The 7,587-nt window shown below is 33.4% G+C and overlaps 1 long non-coding RNA gene across 1 annotated transcript; it reads right to left on the bottom strand.

Moving 5' to 3' along the window:
• Positions 1 to 2,100: 2,100 nt before the first annotated feature.
• LOC141663541 (uncharacterized) lies at positions 2,101 to 5,276 on the bottom strand. Its single transcript, XR_012551543.1, has 6 exons — positions 5,059 to 5,276; positions 4,152 to 4,256; positions 3,312 to 3,367; positions 2,945 to 3,220; positions 2,625 to 2,788; positions 2,101 to 2,338 (listed from the first exon to the last, which is right to left on the bottom strand). It is a non-coding gene; the product is annotated as an uncharacterized LOC141663541 (long non-coding RNA).
• Positions 5,277 to 7,587: the final 2,311 nt, after the last annotated feature.

Below are 7,587 nucleotides of genomic sequence, written 5' to 3'. Positions count from 1 at the left end.
CCAAGGGCTGGTTCAGCCTGATTTTGTATAAAATTTTCATCACCCAATTGTGGCTGAATAGAATCTGTCATGGTGCCATCCTAAACCTCGGTAGTGGTAGCTCGAGTGTCAAAAGCATCTGAATCATCACCATTGTTCAGATTTGCATATTGTGCCTGCTCTAGGACTTTGTCATCATCCATGACCACATCACATCCAAACATCTTGTCAACCACATAAGGAACCATTTGTTTATTCTGGACATAGTCTTCATCGTAAGTGTTTTTCCTAAGCAACATAAGCTTCATCAGCCTCATTAGCACTAACTGAGATAACTGGAGATTTCTGTTGTGTAGAAGGCTGAGTTCTCTGTTGCTTTTTTCTCTTTGGTTGAGGCTCTTCTTTGTTAGGGTTATCAGTGCACCTAGCGAGGGAGTGGCCACAAGCTTTGCATAGGCTGCAAGAATACGGAAGCTGTGAATAATCAACTGAGACTTTGATCTTTTCCACTTCACCATTCAAGTTTAAGACAGGCACCCAAACAATTGGTCTAAGAGCTGAATAAGTAAGTTCTATTTGAACACGAGCATAGTTAATTGGCTGAAATCTATTTGTAATTTTATCAAATTTAAGAGTTTTGCCAATAAGTACAACAATTAGAATAAAGACCATTCATAAACCAATAAGTTGGTGGAACATCCCCTAGTTTGATCCAAGTTGCCACTTTTTCAATCACATTTCTTTTAAAACTACAACCTTCCATTCAGGGTTTTAGATACAGAGTTCTATCACCCAACAAGACCGTGTTTTGTTCCAACACAAGTTTCATTTGCTCTATTGTACTAAATCTGAACGTAAAGTACCCCTTAGAATTGTAGTAGACATTTGTGAGTCCTCCCCGTTTCCACATTGCCATTTCCCTATCCTTAACAAATATAAAATCAATGGTACCACCAATGAAGTGGCCAATACAGCTCGAATCCCATAGTTCTTTGAGTTTGAATATTGGTTTCAAAACCAGATTGAAATAAACTATGAACACCTTTTTGAATTTTAAAATTTGTTTGTAGGGTTTCAAGGGACCTGGGCTAGAGACGGGGTGAGCGCGGTGCGGTTTTTTCTCAAACCTCAGATCAAAGCGCACATGCGGTTTGACCAAATTTTCAAACCGCACCCACATCACGTACTCTTAAAAACTGCATAAATTACACCACGAAAATGCGGTGCGGTGTGGTGCTGTTCTCCGCGGTTTACACTTTAAAAGTTTGAAAGATTTAAATAAAGATACAAAACTTAAATTTAATCAAATTTAAGGATTAATATAACACAAATTCGCCAATTTCTTCAATAATACAAGTTAGAAATTACAAATCGGAAAATTTCACTTTTTAGAAATTCCATTACAAAATAAAAATAACTTAAAAGTGTAAAGCAAAATACATAAATAGCAGCTCCAAGATTTGATCATGAATTATTATTAAGTTTGAAAAAATAAATTTGTAAACAGTGATCATGGATTGAGTTCAAGGCTAACTATTCTAATCACATAAGAAATAGTAGGATGTAATGTAATCTTGGAACTCGTGGGAAGTGTTTGTGAGGCCAACTGAAAAGCAAACAATAACCTAACTAAGTATTGGGGTGCAAATATTTAGTGGGATGACCGGATAGGAACACTACACCATTAATGGCCTATAGCAACACCAAGAAAATGTTACAACAGGCCCAAAAAAATGTTACCATAGCCAGAAAATTAAGTTGTTTTTTTTCGAGTTACCTTTGGCCCCTAAGGTAACATTACTTTTGCCCTGGTGTAACTTTCACATTTGTGTTACAATAGCTGTCAAAGGTAACATCAATCTATGTCTATAGTATCACAATATGTATGTTACCTTTGGACTTAGAATTTTCAAAAAAGATGGGGCCCACCAGTGGGGCCCACATACATAATGTGATACTATAGACATACTTTAATGTTACCTTTGATACATATTATAACATTAATGTTTTGTATTATACCAATTTGTTTGTAACATTTTAAGTACCTAGTACAACATATTTCTCAAAAAAAAATTGACAGGAATGGTTTGTAAATTCAACATGCCATTAAAATCTGTTTTTCATCCAAGTCAACAAAATAAACAAAAATGAGAATAAAAATGAACAAAAATGAGAACACAGTTTTGGTATTAATTCAAAAACTACATGGTTAAATGGACAGAGGTTAAGCAAAATTTTCGTGTGCGCTCTTGGGTGTCATCTCCAGCTTGTCTTGGTCTTGCAAGGGTTTCTCTTTAGCGAGGAGCTTAGACACCTCAAGATATTTGTTCATCTTCCTCTTGTACATCTCACCAAGTCACTGAATCAAAATTAAGCAAGCAATTAGTAAAAACAATCTACTGAGAATAAAACGCAATGACTAAGAGTCACACACTAAACATTAATTATTAAGTACTGCAAAGCATGTTTAGTTAATAGATGTGATAATCTTCTGATCATAAGTTAGATAATGGATACTTCTACTTTAATAACAAGAGTTGAAGAAGATGGTTAAGACAAAGACACCTAGCTTCTAAGGCAGCCTCAATCATGTGTAGCACAAAAATAAAAAATTGAACAAGCTTCATGACTTTTCCAGGAAATACCTTTTTCAACCATCTTTCCACAATGAATCACTGCAATCAAATCAACATTTCTAACTGTGCTCCAGCGATGTGCCACAATGACAGTTGTTCTATTAATCATTAACCTGTCTAATGCTTCTTGAACAATTCTCTCGGATTCGACATCTAGTGCCTAGTTGCTTCATCTAAAAGCAGAGCACACATCATGTTATGAGGTTCCATATAATATTTACGTGTTGCAAGTTGCAACTGGATGGATTACTTTAAATTAAGAAATTTAATATACTAAAGTCTCGAGGGACAAATATGAATATATAAACAAACAAAAAAATTGCATGCACCTGATAACATCTAACATAAAACAGCAGCCCGCCTACAGCCACATCAGGTGTATTATCCAGAAAAGTATATTACAATCCCAGAAGAAATAAAGAGATTACATGCAGCACAGAAAAAATGTTATGAAACAGCCTCGTTACTGTTCGTTAAAGCTGACAATGATATAAAGAAGTTATGACCAGTTGTACTTTTTTAATAATAATATGACCTTACCATTCTGGAAACACCTCCAAGTAATAAAGGCCGTCTCCCAAGTTTATCAAAGATTAAACTTCCGTCTACAAAAGTGTGAAACAAGACACAAAAATCAAGTAAAGAAAAGGGTTTTCTTAAAGGAAATAAATGATTTGCTATACAGGTGCTATGGACCTGAAAAAATAAGAAGAGATTTGCATCTGGTATTCTCCAAATAGCAACAGTAGTACCTGATGTATATCAAAATAAGATGAATATCCAAATTATATTATCAAATACATGTATATATATTAGAAGTTTCACTCTCCTGTAGATTTAGAGTACCGCTAAAATATCATAATAAACTGTCAACAGAAATATTAGAACAATCCTCAAGTTTCCGCATTGACTAAACATAGAAGCAAACCAGTTGATTATTCAAATAAACAATAAAATTTGATAACATTCAATTATCGACGTAACAGATTTTAACAGTAGTCATAGATCTCATTTGTGGTTCCTGCTAAAAAACCTATATTTTTAGTAAATAGCTTAATTATTTACAAAGATTATGTTACCTAGCAGAAAATTTTCACCATTTTATTTTTAATTCTTATTTCTTTCTCGTAATGTGCATCCCTCTCTTACCTACGGTCTATAGAGATACCAACAAAGGTGCTAACTAAAAATTCAGAAAAACTTAATATTATCCAAAGTTCTTGTAAACATACAGCAATTTACAAATATTATGTCATTTCTTAAGACTGTAAATTCAAATTCAAGCGTGAAAGCTTTCTCTAATAGAAGTCTGTCTTATAACAATTAATTATTACAAGTAAAACACTGAAGTAGGAACATCACCATAAAGGTCAAATTACCATTCATATTGAAATAATACTTCAGCCAACTTAGCTAACAAAATATTAATGACGGTAACAAATATAGGAACACGATTTAAAAACATATACTGTAAACTTTAATGACATAAAGAAGTGAATAACATATGTTCAAGGGAATGTTAACACTATAGCTCACGGGGATCTTCCTGAGATGGATCACGAAGAGCAAAAATCTTCTTCTGCCAGAAGTAAGCATTGTCATCAAAGTTCAGTTTGGTATCCGCAGCTACCTACTTGTAATCTGAAGTCTCGGCAAGGGGATTAATCGGTCAATATATTACTGGCTTAGTAACATAATTCAATAAAACAAATCTCATATCAATCATGAGTACTGCGAACAAAACGCATATTTCCAACATATTGTAAAGCAATAAGCAACGATTAAGATATAACTATCATTACTGTAAAGCGCCAAACAAAATTTTGATAACTGAAGATAACTGATAACCCGAAGGAGACTGAATAATCACCAGGAGCACTATATCTAAAATGCTAAACTTATCAATTGTCACAAAACGAAACTGTGCAGGGACACAGTCCGGTTCGCGAGTGGTTACTACAACCCTGTTCCTGTAGTATGTCTTTGAGAAAACAAACACCGATAAATTCACAACAAACATATATGTATATATACAACAACTTAAAGCAATAAATTGAACTCAATAAATTCACAGTCTTTATATTATTCACACTTAACATATATATGTATATACCACAATTCGCCACACTTTTAATTATTTAGTTATTCCTTATTATTAACGACATTACTAACATATAGTATAGACTCAAGTACCAAACCCATCCGAAATAACCGAATTTCTAAAATTAGGGCAATGCTACACACCACTTCAAGCATTCCGTTATTCCTCCAATTTATCTACATTACTAACAACAAAACATCACATATCATGAAATAAAATGCAAGTATATCGGAAACAATTACAATTACACACTAATATCATTATATCGGTTTCCCCTATCGACATTACTAACCACAAAACATCACATAAAACCAGAGAGAGAGGGATAAAAAAGATGAGTACCTAAGCTTAGAAATTTAATTAGAACCAAAATAAACCAAACTAACCCTGAAACAAAGAGATAAAACCAATTAAAACCCCCAATTCAAAAAAACCCTAATTTGGTCTGAATCTCGAATTCGTTCAAACAGCCCCATATCCATCAATCTGTGAACGATTAGCTTTATATTGAATACAAATCGATTTATAATACTCTCAAACCAGAAGAAAAATGTAGAGAATGGCCGAGAGAGCGATGAGAGAGAGAGAGAGAATGAACTGAGAGATAAAGAATGAGACTGTTGATAATAGTTTAGCTTTTTGACTTGGTTCAAAAAATTTAACCTACCGCCTGCGCCTGTGTGCAAAAAATTGCCGCTTTCCCAAATTTTACCCGGCTTGTCAAACTCTCCTCTAATTTTGTATTTTATTTTTTTTCTTTTAAAAATATCATTATCTTTATATATTGTAACCAAATTATTGATTTAATATTTAAAACAAAAATGTAATTATTCACTTATTTTTATTAAAATTATATTTATAAATTACTACTTAAATGTATTACAAAATTAATTAATTTAAATTCAAATATTTTATTTATATTTAAATATTTTGTAAAAGGATAATATTTTATTCCTTTATACTCTATGGTAACACAAGTTTAAACATGTTGCAGTGTGTAACACTTCCTATCTATAGTAACATGCTGGAAAGGTTATGGTAACATCAAATCTGCGATGTTGCGGTAGACAAAGATGAGGATAGCTAATGTAACATTAATTTGTAACACTACTGATCAAACTATTACGATAGGCCATCTATGGCGTAGTGGAATATAAGTATAATATATATATAACATATTAAATATTGTAGTGCGGTGCGATTTGAACCGCATTTCAGAAATTTAAAAACACAACTCGCACCGCACCCGCGTGGTTTATTAAAAATTCAAACCGTAACCGCACCACGAAAATTAAAAACCGCGTTTTGCGGTGCGGATTGGTGCGGTGCGAACGGTTTTCAGGGTTTATGCGTTTTTCTGCTCACCCCTAGCTAGAGATATTGTTTACGAAATCTTTGTTATCAACATCATCAGTATGAAGTGAATATTCAACTACAATGAAATGAAAAGTTAGTATTTTAAATAATACATCTAGATTTTTTCAAAAAATATTTATATTTATTTTAAATTTTATAACAATTTAATATTATATGAATATAAATATACTTTAAATATGTTTTTAAATCTAGATATATTATCTAAGATACTATAATTCACTGCAATACATTCGGTTGTAGTAGCGTTGAAAAATTGTGTAGAACTCATAAAAGAAATATTTACTTTCTCGACACATGTTTATAGGCATTTATTTGGTATTTTATATGACTTTATTGATCAAAATGATATCTCTTGGGAGGAGTCAACAAAGCTATATATGACCCTCACTTGGTGACAAAAACAAGAAAGAATCAGAAAATAAAGATGGCCAGAACAGTGTATTAGCAAGGTCGTAAAATTGTAGTGAGAAGGAGGATGCTCTCTCTATCTGGATACATTTTTTGACTTTTTTTGTCTCTATTGTTCTTAATTTAATTTAAGTAAAAAAGTAATTTTTTTCATTTACATTATACCAGTGTTATAAAAATCGGTAATCGGGGAAGATTGGTCACATGACCGTATAAGGATTAATCGGTGAATCAGGGATTAATCGAAAGGATTACTCGGTAGAAAAATTGGAAATAATTTAAAATTAATATATACTTATATAAACATAAAAATAAATATTAAAAAAGTGAAATGTACACATTTCCAATAATATAACAAAAAAACCAATGTCTACAACCAACCGGAAGAAGGAAAACTAGAAAAGACAATAAATCATAAACTTTTCATAGAAATTTTAAATGGTGTGTAAGGGCACTTCAACTTCTTATTTAGTCCTCTTCTTCCTTCCATACTCACCATATTTTTCAAGTATATTATTCACATATATTCTGAATACAAGTATCAGAAGTAGTGTAATTAGCCAACACTAAAAGTCCCATGACATACTCCGCCGCCAGCCAGGTTTCAAGCCATTCTTGATAGCCCATATTAGTTCAGACCCAGTAAGGTAAACCGGCTCAAATAGAACACTGAGATTGGGGTCCCCGGACACCTGTCAACATCCTCACCATCCTTAAACCCTAGTGAGAAGCCTAGAAAAGGCTGATCAAAAGGTGTGTTAGGGGTTACTGAACTTTTCATATCTATACACCTATACACACATCAGTATTATCTATTTAGTTCCAGTCTTTCAATTTCTCCTCCAAAACCCTACCTTATTCTCACACCGGCGATGCCGCGGGGACACCATTCCCCTCCGGTTCTGTTTTGTAGGTACCCTCACCATAGCTACACCTCACACCACTGTCTTTTCTGCGTAAACGGAAGAGGAGGCCGGGTAGAAAAAGAAGTGGACCCCATAAAGATCCGGGATTATCATTGGCGCTAGAAGGAGGGGTCGAACCTCCGATGTTGTGGTGGTGTTTGTTTTTAACTTCCCTACTCCG

This window comes from Apium graveolens, chromosome 6, assembly GCF_009905375.1.
Source record: "Apium graveolens cultivar Ventura chromosome 6, ASM990537v1, whole genome shotgun sequence".
Taxonomy (NCBI): Eukaryota; Viridiplantae; Streptophyta; class Magnoliopsida; order Apiales; family Apiaceae; genus Apium; species Apium graveolens.
Note: the sequence above shows the minus strand (reverse complement) of the source record. Positions and strands in the feature narration are given on the sequence as shown.